Genomic DNA, 13,468 nt, shown 5'->3' with positions numbered 1-13,468 from the left:
AATTCATCAGAGACAGGGGTATCGTCAGGAGTGCCTCAGGGAAGTGTGATAGTACCGCTGTTGTTCTCTACATACATTAATGATTTGGTGGACAGGGTGGGGAACAATCTGTAGTTGTTTGCTGATTATGCTGTGATGTACGGTGAGATGTCGAAATCCAGTGACTGTAGGAGGACACAAGGTCTTCTTCCTCTTATTATTTATCGTCGCCTTGTCCCACCTCACGTAGGGTCGGCGTTGCTCTTCTGGATCCTTCTCCTCCATAGTTCTCTATCCATTGCCTCTTCCTTTTCCATCCATCCTTTCTCCCTTAGGTCCCCGGATATCTTATCCCTCCACCTCATCTTCGGTCTTCCTCTCCTTCTCGCTCCTTCAATCTTTATATCTTCAACTCTGTTTCCGATATACTGTTCCCCTTTTCTCTGTAAGTGTCCTTACCACCTTAGTATGCTCTATTGTATCTTTTTCCCCATGGGTCCCACTCTCATAGCTCCTCTAACAAATTCATTTCTAACTCTGTCCTTCCTTGTTACCCCACACATCCACCACAGCGTCCTCATTTCCGCCACTTCCATCTTCCTTTCCTGGGCTACTGTGATTGGCCATGTCTCTGCCCCGTATATTATAGCAGGCCTTATCACCTACTTGTACACTTTCCCTTTCAACACAATGCTCACCTTCTTGTCACACAACACTCCACTCATTTTCCTCCAGTTGTTCCAACCGCAATTTATTCGGTGTTGTATCTCGCTTTCCAGTCCTCCATCCCTTTGTCGTATGTACGACCCCAGGTATATAAATTTGCAGACCGATTTCAGCTCATCATCCTGAATCTTGAAAGACCTCATCTGCACACCCTTCAGCGCTAAATATTCTGACTTTGTCCTACTAATTTTCATCCCTCTTTCTTCTAGTGCCTTCCTCCAATGCTCCAGCTTTTCCTCAAGTCTGTCGATTGATTCTCTGCTCACAAAGAACCACATCATCCGCAGACATCATATTCCACGGTGCTTCCTTCTTGACATCTTTCACCAGCACGTCCATAATCGGGTCAAAGAGGACACAAGGTGACTGAGACAAAATTTCTAGATGGTGTGATGAACTGCAACTCGCTCTAAATGTAGAAAAACGTAATTTAATGCGGAGGAAAAGCTACAGTGTGCGGATAAAGCATTGGTAGTGCCCTGATCAACACAGTCAAGTCGTTTAAATGCCTGCGATATGATATGGAACAAGCGTGTGAGGATTATGGTACGAAAGGCAAGTGGTCGATTTCGGCTTGTTGGGAGAGTTCTAGAAAAATGTGGTTCATCTGTAAGGGAGACCGCATATAGGACGCTAGTGTGACCTATTCATAAGTACCGGGTCAAACTGAATTAAGATGTGCAAGCATTTCAGAGGAAGGCTACTACGTTTGATACTGATACGTTCGAACAACACGTGTTACGAAGATGCTTCAGGAACTGAAGTGAGAATTCCTGGAGGGAAGGCATCATTCTTTTCGATACACACTGTTGAGAAAATTTAGGGAACCGGCATTTGAAACTGACTGCAGAAATATCCTGTTGCCTCCGACATATATTGCGCGTAAGGACCACGAAGATAAGATACGAGAAATTTGGAATCATACTGAAGCATATAGAGAGTCGTTTTTCCCTCCTCCTATTTGCAAATGGAATAGGAAAAGAAATGACTAGTAGTGGTACGGGTACCAACCGCCACGCACCGTACGATGGATTGCGGGGTATCTACACTCCTGGAAATTGAATAAGAACACCGTGAATTCATTGTCCCAGGAAGGGGAAACTTTATTGACACATTCCTGGGGTCAGATACATCACATGATCACACTGACAGAACCACAGGCACATAGACACAGGCAACAGAGCATGCACAATGTCGGCACTAGTACAGTGTATATCCACCTTTCGCAGCAATGCAGGCTGCTATTCTCCCATGGAGACGATCGTAGAGATGCTGGATGTAGTCCTGTGGAACGGCTTGCCATGCCATTTCCACCTGGCGCCTCAGTTGGACCAGCGTTCGTGCTGGACGTGCAGACCGCGTGAGACGACGCTTCATCCAGTCCCAAACATGCTCAATGGGGGACAGATCCGGAGATCTTGCTGGCCAGGGTAGTTGACTTACACCTTCTAGAGCACGTTGGGTGGCACGGGATACATGCGGACGTGCATTGTCCTGTTGGAACAGCAAGTTCCCTTGCCGGTCTAGGAATGGTAGAACGATGGGTTCGATGACGGTTTGGATGTACCGTGCACTATTCAGTGTCCCCTCGACGATCACCAGTGGTGTACGGCCCGTGTAGGAGATCGCTCCCCACACCATGATGCCGGGTGTTGGCCCTGTGTGCCTCGGTCGTATGCAGTCCTGATTGTGGCGCTCACCTGCACGGCGCCAAACACGCATACGACCATCATTGGCACCAAGGCAGAAGCGACTCTCATCGCTGAAGACGACACGTCTCCATTCGTCCCTCCATTCACGCCTGTCGCGACACCACTGGAGGCGGGCTGCACGATGTTGGGGCGTGAGCGGAAGACGGCCTAACGGTGTGCGGGACCGTAGCCCAGCTTCATGGAGACGGTTGCGAATGGTCCTCGCCGATACCCCAGGAGCAACAGTGTCCCTAATTTGCTGGGAAGTGGCGTTGCGGTCCCCTACGGCACTGCGTAGGATCCTACGGTCTTGGCGTGCATCCGTGCGTCGCTGCGGTCCGGTCCCAGGTCGACGGGCACGTGCACCTTCCGCCGACCACTGGCGACAACATCGATGTACTGTGGAGACCTCACGCCCCACGTGTTGAGCAATTCGGCGGTACGTCCACCCGGCCTCCCGCATGCCCACTATACGCCCTCGCTCAAAGTCCGTCAACTGCACATACGGTTCACGTCCACGCTGTCGCGGCATGCTACCAGTGTTAAAGACTGCGATGGAGCTCCGTATGCCACGGCAAACTGGCTGACACTGACGGCGGCGGTGCACAAATGCTGCGCAGCTAGCGCCATTCGACGGCCAACACCGCGGTTCCTGGTGTGTCCGCTGTGCCGTGCGTGTGATCATTGCTTGTACAGCCCTCTCGCAGTGTCCGGAACAAGTATGGTGGGTCTGACACACCGGTGTCGATGTGTTCTTTTTTCCATTTCCAGGAGTGTATGTAGATGCAGATGTGGAAATACTGGAATCCTTTAATTATCGATATGTCGCCTCCTGTCTTTTTTTATAACAAATCGCGACTAAAACGATACGTTCTCGAAAAATTCTAATCCTTTGATGCTCTGAAACAAATTATATTCATACCACGTACTCTGTAGTCGCACCTCATTGACCACGTTCCTCTCAACAAGACAAAATTCTGACACGCTAGACTCTCCGTTTTAAGCATCGCAATATAATGGGAACCGGAATTCGACGCTGTGACGTCACCAGATCCTCATCTACGAGGATTTTGATACCCTGTGAAAGGACGGTTTAAGGGTGCGTCGAAAGCGTTGTACACAACAATGATTAGTAACGAAGGTGACGAGTAACGAACGCTGCTAGTGTTACGAGATCAGACCGTAGTGTATATAGAGAGCTATTGAGAGCTATTCTCACAAGCTTTGTTCCCAGCGGTCGGCCCACTGTTTGGAGCGTGGTTCGTTGAGCCCTATTGCGAGCAGAGTCCCGTTGATGGCATCGGCTGATAGAGCTCTGCACAGTTCATTAGCGACATGTGCGCCAGTAATTGCCGGCCATTCCGCCGCCTTCTGGTCGCCCACGCCTCTGCTCGTCAATTGCCACGGGGCTCCCGCCATAAACACGGCACGTCTTAAACAGCAGGTCACAGAACGTCGGTTTCCATTCTAAGAGGCATTGTAAAAGAGCACTGATAGTTCTGTTTCATTGCGTATAAGTGAAAGGCATTGTCTGATCGTAAGGATATATTGCATTTTGATAACTGAAACATATTTTACGCTTCCAAAAATATCTCCCTCACAAGGATCATTTTCTAACTCATAAAATCATCGCCTCTTCCGCTCACACTGAACACCTCCGAATTAGAGATGGGCAAAACTGTTCTTTTCAGAGATTGGATCAGAACTGTTCACTCCCTGAAATGAATTAGCTCTTTTTCATGACTCACCACTCATTTACAATATAAAATAAATGGAAGGCACATTGCCCTTTAAACTTGGTTTATTCTAGTACTATACCTGTATTTTGATCTTATTTGACCCTATTTTGAAGTAACACAGATAATGAGTAAGAATTTTGTATTGTTTATTGAAATTTCCACGATATGACAAAGTTTTTGATTATTGATTTATTTTGCACTATCGTGGTTTTTTGGGTGATCGGAAAATGTTGTAACTTGAGATTTACATTAACAATATATTTGGCTATAACGTATTAAAATTTCATTAACCTCATACAAATACATCGCAAGCCATATATTTTTAAAGTGAACGTTTCCTTTCGAAGACGCCTAAAATCGCAAAATCCGTACCAGAATAAGAAAAAAAAATATAAATTTGACTGTAAAACGAAAGTGCTGCATATAGCCTTACGCAGAATAAAACAAGGAAAATATTGGTGTATCACATTTTGCGATACGTTTATCGGTTCGCTCGTAATTAAAGCGTAAATTCGAGTGTCTATAATAAAAATCCTATAGTAAGAGGAGACATCAGGAACCTAATCTAATCAGTTTAAACAAATAAAAATAAAATAAAAACAATTGATGTATACATAACATAATAATGTAATATACATAGCGGCATTACTACGAAGAACAATATCCAGTGGGGACGAACTCCGATGCAGAGGCGCTGAGTCGAGCAGGTCGAGCCGCGAGCTGTATTACTGCGTGAGCTGAGACCGCAGAGACCACAGTGACACCTGAGTCGCTTTGCTCGACGCTCTGGCTAGAGTCGAGACGGTGGGGCGAGCGTTGAGCGGGCGAGTTCCGAGGGAGGGGGTAGCGGTGAACTCACCCGCTCTGAGACAAATAGTTCGTTCCCTTGAGAGCGGGTTTTTGCAAGTAGTTTCTATGCTATCCGCTAGGTGGCTCTCTGTCCTGTTGCTCGCATCAACTGCCCAGAGGGCAGGACGTGCGACTGAAACGATCGCCGACAGAGTGCGATGCGAAGTTACGCGGCAGACGACGCACAGAGACGCCACAGCATATGTGAAACACAAAATCCAATGGGGCACTGCGCAATGCAGGCAGCCAAGGTAGAAGCAGGGCAGAGGCCGGCGCTGGCTGTGTTGTGTGGCGTGCACTGTGCTGTGACCAGCAGAGGCGCTGCTGATATGCTCCGTCTCTCTCTCTCTCTCTCTCTCTCTCTCTCTCTCTCTGCCGTGGGAAACGTTTGGAGCTACCGTTCTTTTTTTCTGAATCACTGATTGTTCACTCCTTTGAAAGATTGAACTCTATGAATTAGTTCAAGAGCGGATCCCCCATCTCTACTCCGAATAGCATAAACTGGGGGTGTCCAACATTTCAGCTTACCTGGGCCACATTGTAAGAAGAAGAGTATTTTTGAGCCGCATATAAATACTTTACACAAGCAGAAAAGGGGGGAAAATGCATGGACTAACGAGAGAATAGCATCGTGCAGCTGGAGTTTCATACTGAAAATATTCGATTTATTTTGACCTACATAAACCCTCCACAAACTCGATTCCAATAATCCTCTCGTTAGCCCTCTATTTTCCAATCCTCATATGCTGCCACGCCTCTACCAACACATCCCCCCAAACCCTACTACCACACACACTCTACGTTCTCTCCCAGACAGACTTCAAAAATCTCCCCCTCCCAGATCATGAACTCCACCCTGACATGTACCCATCCTACCAGCTATAAGTCCGCCGCACCCATTTCACCTCATCAGGGCTTCCTCTCCCTCGCGTCCCCACTTTTCGTCCCACTGATCCTTAACCGTCTGTCTTTCTTTCCCCATCCTCTTTCTCAACAACTAGTACTGTCACCAATTTCTCCCTCTACTCCACGCCGTCTTCTGTCTCAACAGCCACTCTTACCCCCATCGCTATTATGCACAAGTCCTCCGCTCCAGCTTTACACTACCACATTCCTACGTTCCTCATCAGCCAATCTTTTCCCCTTCAGCAACAGACTTTCTATCCCAGAGCAAATACTTCCGAAAATGCCTGTTTTTCAATACAAGTGTTTATGCATCATAATTTAAATGTTTGAAATGTGCGTTTATTGCGTTTCGTTTTCCCTTTTATTACTACTATTTTTAACTACCGTAACAAGCAGTCATCTCTCTCGTATATCTAAAAATTTCCGTTTTATTTTTCAACTCCAAAAAGTTTTAAATCCACTGTAAATATTCCCCCTATCTGCTTAATGTTTTTTATCTAATTTATTTTTTACTGTCAATGGACCACCACCCCCTCCCCCCCCCCGCCCATATGGGGCACGTGGGGATAAAATAACGCATAGAAAAAGAAAATTCGAAAACATCATAGTACAGCAACTGCACTAATCAAAGTGACTGACGACATCAAATAATCCATGGACAAGGGTTAAACTTTAATTCAGCAAGACTTTTTGATAATGTTGAGTACGATGTATTAATCATGAAAATGAGACAGCTCAATTTCTCAACTGGCGCAAAGCTGTGGTGCGACAGCTTCCTCAAAAAGAGAAGTCAGCGAGTCATTCGTGGATCATAGAAGTCATCATGGAAACGTGTGCTCTCTGTATTCATCCAGGGTTCATTCCTTGGTCCACTGGTTCTCTTGATGTATGTCAATGACATTTTATCTGTACTTCCCTCACGCAACTACTACTTACTTGCTGGGGACAATCAGCTGAATGTAAACGTCAGTCCTCTGAACATTGCTGCTGCCCTATCAGGTATGAATGACGACCTTTGTCCAGTATTACGACAAGCAGAAAATACGGGTCTTAAATCGTAAGACATCAGTCATGCACGTGCCACACCGAAAGTAAATTATCAGACGTTACTATGAAATAGTTCCCCCTCTGGCTGTCAGTGGAAATACAACTAAGCTATCTAAATTGGGCAGCATGGAAGAAATCTCTCACTTGGCTACATGGAATGAAAAAATGTAGAAAAATAAAATATGTATACTGAAATAATTCTTAAAATCTAGCACATGCATATGAACTGAAACTATCGGCGAGTTCGTGTTTGACTTTGGCACCTGCCGACAGCAAAATCGATATACTTACTTATTATTTTTGGAGTAATGATGATTTAATGTTTAAGGATTTTTCAAACAGTTTCTACCCACTATCGTTACAGTTATTTCTCTTACTTATTTTAACAGGAACTGCCCTCTCTAAATGCTGTTTAGCAGAATCGTTAATAATGATTTATTTATGAAAAACGTGAATTTCTGATCTTAGATGTCTGGAATATCATCGGAAAGAGATATATACGTAAACAAAATAAACGCTGTACTATAACAATGGAGTGTAATTATCTCAGGTTGATGCGTTTGCATAAGTGGAAAATGTGTAATCAGCGCAGATTACATGTTATTGAAGCAAATTGGTAACCTTATCACGGGGCTGAAATGAACCAATTACATAAAATTAAATGATTTCCAGAATGAGATTTTCAGCGGAGTGTGCGCTGATATGAAACTTCCTGACATAAAAACTGTGTGCCGAACCGAGACTCCAGGAGTACCAGTTCTACGAGGTTCGCAGAGGAACTTCTGTGAAGTTTGGAAGGTAGGAGACTAGGTACTATCAGAATTGAAGTTATGAGGACGTGTTGTGAGCCGTGCTTGGGTAACCCAGTTGGACTCGTCAACGTGCGGGCACGATCTTCTGCACTCCTTGTCCATACTATGTTGCGGCACTGGCGGGGGCCGGTCCCGACCTTAACACTCAGTCTCTCACATATCCTCCGACCAGCTTCTCTCGATCCACCGATCAATGTGGCACCTATTTCTCCATTATTGTACCACGTCGCTAATTGTTTCATAAAACTCAGCTACGTTGGGGCCGGTCTTCCAGTCACCCGTCCTCCCCGTACAAAAGATTATTATCGTTTGTTTATGCTGTCCAGCCCTTGCGACCCCATGGTGCTACAGAACCCTGACATTAACTGCCGAACGGTTTGGGGGTGTGGTTCAAAAATTGTTCAAATGGCCCTGAGCACTATGGGACTTAACATCTGTGGTCATCAGCCCCCTAGAACTTAGAACTACTTAAACCTAACTAACCTAAGGACATCACACACATCCATGCCCGAGGCAGGATTCGAACCTGCGACCGTAGCGGTCACGCCATTCCAGACTGAAGCGCCTAGAACCGCACGGCCACACCGGCCGCCTTTGGGGGTGTGTGCATGCACCATTTTTTACCGACGTCCGTGTCTGCACACTGGTATGTTTTAGTCTATGGCAAATTCCCGACTAATAGTCGATTTTATCGCATAGGACTGGCCACCTCCCCACCCTGCTCTGACTGTCAGCTCGAAGACACCGACGATCACCGTCTTACGTGCCCCCTCAAACGAAACGTATGGCTCCTCATCCAACGAATCGTGGGCTTTTACCTCCATGCCCCGCCGCCGACGGTAACCCCAAATTTCTTGTTGATGCCCCAGGCATTTCACTACCCTCTTGCTAAGCACCATACACTCATCTGGTTTCGAGGACAGGCTTTAGATATACCTCTTTCAGAGTGGTCCGCATACAGTCCTTGACTTCTGGTAGAAAGTTATGACCGCGCATAGCACCCTCATCCGAAAACCATCCTGCCGACAAACTTTTGCCGCCTGTCTCCGCAGCGTCTTTCTTGACCACCCTCAAAGTTGGGGTGTGCCATGCCTACCCGTCACATGGTGCAACACACTTATCTACGTTCTCATGCATCGACCATAAAAAGGAATATGTTCTATTTTGTTGTATTTATGTTTTTCTAATGTTTTTTGTTTAACTAACAATCATTTGTATATGTTTAAATGGGGCCTTGAAGAACTGCTGCATTGTGTATATAAATGTTCTGTTATTGTGTTCCATAAAGATTATTAAAAAAAAGGAACAAGTCAGAATATGTTACATTTTGTTGTGTTAAAAAAAAGTTGGAGCACTTGCCCGTGAAAGACAAATGTCCCGAGTTCGAGGCTCGGTCCGGCACAGTTTTAATCCGTCAGGAAGTTTCGAATTAAATGATGTCATTAAATAATGCTTGCTGATCTGGCCCCAGCGATGTGTTTAATGGTGTTGTGTATTAATTATTTTAGACGTTATTAATTTTGACAATTTTAGTGAATTTACTGCTCTTATTTTAACTATAGCTTATTAACCCCGGTGTGGTACTCGTTGGCAGTTAATTTATGTGATTAAATTGAGCATTTGACAGTGTTTTCACATATTACGTAACTCTACTGGTGCGTCTCCAACATTAATAAAAGTAATTCCTAGTTTAAGATATTCCGCCATTTTTATGGTCGATGGCAGACATTGACGGTACATGGCAAGTACCGGCTGTGTTTTACTCACTGACCACCGCGATTCGCATTCACTATCTGATCTGAAGTAGCCGGACACCCTTTTGTGAAACGGAATCTACCACTAGATGTCACAAGACGTGGAGCTGCCAGTATAAAAGGAGGCGGCGATTGCTGAGTCGTCAGTAGAGAAGTAGCAATAGCAGAATGGGTCGATAAGGAGAACTCAGTCACTTCGAACGTGGACCAGTCACTGGATGTCACCTTAGTAACAAATCCTTCAGGGACGTTTCAGTCATTCTAAAGATACCCAAATCGGCTACTGATGATGTGATTATTAAGTGGAAACGCGAAGGGACTACCACAGCTAAACTGAGACCAGACAGACAATATGTACTGGCAGAAGGGGACCACCGAGAATTGCGAACGACGGTTGTAAAAAAAAAAAAAAGCATGAAATCAGTTGGAAGGAATCACTTGTGAGTTCCAAAGTATATCACCAGTCTAACTAGCACAGTGACAGTACGTAGAGTGTTAAAAATAATGGGGGAGCACGTTGTTCGAGCAGCTCCTCATGAGCCGCATGTTTCTGTGGTCAGTGCTATGCGACACATGAAATGGTACCAAAGAGCGGCGTCGTTGGACAGTGGCTTACAGGGAACGACTAATTTGTAATGGTGAATCACGATATACTCTGTGGAAGTCCGATCGAAGTGTTTGGGTTGAGCGAGTTCCTGGTGAATGTTACCTGCCATCATGTGTAGTGCTAAGAGTGAGGTACAGAAGAGGAGGTGCTCTGGTGTGGCGGTGTTTTTCGTGGTTACTGTGTGGTTCCAACTTTACGCTTAACAAAACGCAAAATTTGGAAATATATGAACACATTTTACGGAATTGTGTACTGCCTATAGTAGAAAACAGTTCGAAGACGATGATTTTATCAGCACGTCAATGCACCGTGTCAAAAAGCACCATCTTAGTGCAATGACTTGTCCACAATAAAATTCCTGAAATAGACTGGCCTCCCCAAAGGTCCGATGTGGGAGGGGAGGGGGGGCGGATACACACCATACTAACGTCAACTTAGCTGTGGCTGCGTTCCTTGCAGGTATAACAGAGACACCTGTCAATGTCGCAGGATTATCACGCCTCGGCCCTCAGCCGGAGGCGCCACGTCTCTTTCTCTGTATGCAGCTTGTCCGTCTTTCCACGTTGCATGACAGACTTTCGCTTTACAGATTACAGGTAGTGTTAACTTAAGTCCTACATCCCTGTTGATGAGATTATTTGTCATATCGATACGTCACTGCTGCCTCAATAACATAATCCGATAACTGCGACGCTGAGGATAAAGCTTGTCTTCTCATAAAACGTGCGATGCCCTGTGTTCAGATAGTGCTCGGCTGCTGCTGATTGGTAATGTTGGCCCATGCGTGTACATGATCATTCAACGCAGCGTTTCTTGCATAGTGGGCGTGGGTGCCCATTATAAAGTTTCCCAATCTGGTATGGAATATTATATACGTTGTTTTAGGCCAAGACCAAACACAACAGATTCCTCAATTTTGTGGGTGGACGAAAAACGCACTTACCATCTTATCTCTAAAGGATCTTCTCGATTCTAGAAAAATGTCTCAAGAAGGCCGTTATAGTGGAAGCCTGAAGATCTGGACTAATCTTCCTGGCCTGAACTCGCTTTGACCTGGATTATGTGACTGTTTCTCTGAATAGTGGCTCTGTCGGAATAAACCTACACCTTTCTAGAACACTATGGGTGTCAGAAATTGGAAGACGTTGCCCAGCTAGTGTTAAATTTCGTTATGGAGTAAATAATTACAAAAAAGTTAATCTAAATAGCTACTGGCGTATATCTCCAAATCAGTTTTCATATTCATTGTCTCACATTCTCCGGTGACATTGAAAACCTTCCCAACAGTCGATAAGAATAAATGTTGTCTCCAGAGAAACTTCATGAAATATCGGTAAAAATCAGACTCATGAAAAGACACAGTACACGGAAGGAACGAGATTCGGGAAAAAACTCCGTAGAGGATCCATTCAGATACTTAGATGAGATTATTGATCCGCCACGGCTAAATCGAGAAGCTAACAAAGAAGGAGCTGCAAAAGATTTACGCTTATTTAAAAAGTCTCTATCAGAAGCCATGGTCTCCGAGCTGTTAGTCCATGCTGCTGCAAACGTCGTCGAACTGTTCGTGCAGATGGTTGTTTTCTTGCAAACGTCCCCATCTGTTGACTCTGGGATCGAGACGTGGCTGGACGATCCGTTACAGCCATGCAGATAAGATGCCTGTCACCTCGACTGCTAGTGATACGAGGCCGTTGGCATCCAGCACGGCGTTCCGTGTTACCCTCCTGAACCCACCGATTCCATATTCTGCTAGCAGTCATTGGATCTCGACCAACGCGAGCAGCAATGTCGCGGTACGATGAACCGAAATCGCGATAGGCTACAATCCGACCTTTATCAAAGTCGGAAACGTGATGGTACGCACTTCTCCTCCTTACACAAGGCATCACAACAACGTTTCACCAGGCAACGCCGGTCAACTGCTGTTTGTGTATGAGAAATCGGTTGGAAACTTTCCTCATACCAGCACGTTGTAGGTGTCGCCACCGGCGCCAACCTTGTGTGAATGCTCTGAAAAGCTAATCATTTGCATATCACAGCATCTTCTTTCTGTCGGTTAAATTTCGCGTCTGTAGCATGTCATCTTCGTGGTGCAGCAATTTTAATGGCCAGTAGTGTACTTGTATGACGTTATGTCACTGTAACTGGAACTTCCGTAGGCCCTACTTACTTATCCAGAACTATGAGAATTGCTGTCAGAGCTCAAATTACTGATACAGGGTGTAACTCGTATAGGTGCAGACATTTTTATGTGTGATACCTTTATATTTACACACATCAGTGTGTTGTTTTTTCTCTGCATCGAACAGTCTTCCGACACACAAGTCACGAACTTTGCAACCCGACGTTTTCTGAACGGTCGTAGCTGCACCGCTAACTGGACAACACCTCTCAGTATAGACTGACCATTTTGCGTCCACGCATTCACATTGCATCACCTGACTTGCTGCACAGTGTAAAATAAGCGTTAATGGCTTCCTATTGCTACATATGCTTGGATGTACTGCCCAACCTAAAAACGGAGCTACAATTATTAGTCTGGTATGCAAATGACGTATATACTGGTATAATGTTGGTCGGTATAACTCCTCGGTCACCGACAGAAATATCTGCCCTTATACCCATTACACTCGGTATATAAAACGAGAAAGAAACTTTCTGAAGCAAATAGAAGGACCATCATTCGAAAATGGAATTTGGATGAAGAAGAAATTAAAGGAAACCTGTCAGGTCAGAAGAAAACTCACAGGTACAACCAGGAAGTGAGGACTGAAATTTTCTGGTCGTAGAATAAATAACAAGTGGCTCCCTTAGAAAATTCTGACTAAGTTTGTCGTCAATAAACTAAAACAATTGCCTAACAGAAACTCATGAAGACCTCAAATATAAATGGCAATCAAATAAAAAAGAGACAGGTAGAGAAAGGCAAGTAAATTGTTTATTATTTCAGAAGTAACCGTTATTATTGTTAATACATTTATCACACTGCGAGACGAGATAGTCTCCGTCTTTATGGAAAAATATTTGCAGTTGCGTACGGAACAATGACTGTACCCAGACGTCCACCTATTCATGTGAACTGAGTGCAAGAGCCCACTGCTTATAGACTTTCTGCAAGATGGTGCCACATTTAACGGACAGCGGTACGCGGACACTTTGCAAAAGTTGAAGCGCTCCATCACATCCAAACGCCAAGGAATGTTGGAGAGCGGCATTATTTTGTTGCAGGGTAGTGCTCGATCACATGTTATTTATATTGTTTCGTCTTTACTGCAGATGTTTCTCTGGCAAATCCCTTACACATCTTCCATATTGTGCCGACCTCTCCTCACGCAATTTCCATATTTCTATAGCG

The 13,468-nt window shown here is 45.0% G+C and overlaps 1 protein-coding gene across 1 annotated transcript in view; it reads left to right on the top strand.

Annotated features, from left to right (window-relative positions):
- The window catches only part of LOC126092195 (protein borderless), a 478,622-nt gene that overhangs the window by 309,249 nt on the left and 155,905 nt on the right, over positions 1–13,468 (top strand). The gene's annotated exons all lie outside the window — the stretch shown is intronic.

Source organism: Schistocerca cancellata, chromosome 7, assembly GCF_023864275.1.
Source record: "Schistocerca cancellata isolate TAMUIC-IGC-003103 chromosome 7, iqSchCanc2.1, whole genome shotgun sequence".
Taxonomy (NCBI): Eukaryota; Metazoa; Arthropoda; class Insecta; order Orthoptera; family Acrididae; genus Schistocerca; species Schistocerca cancellata.
Note: the sequence above shows the minus strand (reverse complement) of the source record. Positions and strands in the feature narration are given on the sequence as shown.